Here is a 1,438-nt window from a genome sequence, read left to right on the forward strand (position 1 = left end):
GATAAGGCTAACACTGGACATAGGAACTGAATCTGATTTGGTTTTTGTTCAACTCGGTTGGCAGCTAGAATCTTAGAAGGGATTAAGCTCATGAACCGAGGTACCACTGCCTACAGCAACATATCTGTAAATATCACGTGATTTCTTTTATATGAGAAACTCAAAGTGTATAAAATATAAAGCAAACACAAGATAGATAAGAGGGAAGAAACACGAAGATACATTTTTACAAAATGAAAGGGGACTGTGTGCTGCTGGGAGGGTAGTGAAAGAGAAGTACAAGGACGAAGATGTGTTATATCACGTGCCAACATCCCATGGCAAGTGTGATCTTTTTTTTTTTTTTCTTTTTGCCTTATGTTTTCCCATTCACAATACAGACAAGGCACAAGGCCTGGGCTGAGGCATACATGGGGCAGGTTTACTCTTCCTCCTTTTTCTATACAGTCAGTGTAAGAACACTACCTGTGGAAAGCACCAGAAGGCAGGTGAGTGTGATCTTATGCACTGAAAACATGTACTAATAAAAATTTAAAATTAAAAAAGGACACTATGGTGAAGATAATTGCAGGTAAATGAAAACAGAATGTAATACTTAAATAAAATAGTAAAGTCTATTCAAGCTGAAAGTATACTATACAGTAATTCAGCTCACAGGCACTAAAAGTCATCCAAAATGAATAAAAATGGAAAAGGTTCTGATTTATTCCCTCAGGACTTGTTTAAGTGTCAAAGTAGTAACATTTTAAATTTGAATTTGTAGCATACGTACAAATACATTGACCAAAATAAGAATAATAAAAATAATAAAAAAACAAGCTCAAGTACCTGGAATTACATCTTTCTAAATTTAGTACACTTTAAGATGAGAAGTGTAAGATGAAAAGTGAGAAGCACAGTGTGAATTGAAAATGAAAATGTTATATAAACTGCTGAGAGAAAATAAATGTAGTACTAAAGATTATTCTATTCTTCTAAAGAGAAACATAAGAAGATACAGAGACTATACAAATAGAGACTGTGATAAGATAAATCCAATCACATTAGTGTGTATATTAAGGGGCAGAGATTGTCAGGCTGGGTATAAAACAAGACCCAGATATGTTCTGTGTACAGGAAATGCTTTTAAAATATGAAGAGACAAATAGACTGAAAGTCAGATGAGATAGGACGTGTGCCATGTGAACCATACACGTGAATAAGCTGAGTTGTTTATATTACCATGAGACAAAGAAGATCTTAAAAACAGAGTTCTACACGTGATAAAAACATCACATTTTATACTAATATAATGTACAACTTTTTAGAGATATAACAAGTTTAAACTTCTTTATAACAGAATTCAAAAACTATAAAATGTTTATAGAAAAAAGAGGGAAATTGAACACAAAAGCACTAATGGCTCACAGTGTAGCTGCATCCCCAGCTTGGTTGCCTT

The 1,438-nt window shown here is 33.7% G+C and overlaps 1 non-coding gene across 1 annotated transcript; it reads right to left on the bottom strand.

Moving 5' to 3' along the window:
- Positions 1 to 355: 355 nt before the first annotated feature.
- Positions 356 to 487, bottom strand: LOC111754906 (small nucleolar RNA SNORA51). The gene has a single exon (XR_002789577.1). It is a non-coding gene; the product is annotated as a small nucleolar RNA SNORA51 (small nucleolar RNA).
- Positions 488 to 1,438: the final 951 nt, after the last annotated feature.

Source organism: Cavia porcellus, unplaced genomic scaffold, assembly GCF_034190915.1.
Source record: "Cavia porcellus strain 051 isolate PalLab524CR breed Dunkin Hartley unplaced genomic scaffold, mCavPor4.1 scaffold_2, whole genome shotgun sequence".
In the NCBI taxonomy this organism is placed as follows: domain Eukaryota; kingdom Metazoa; phylum Chordata; class Mammalia; order Rodentia; family Caviidae; genus Cavia; species Cavia porcellus.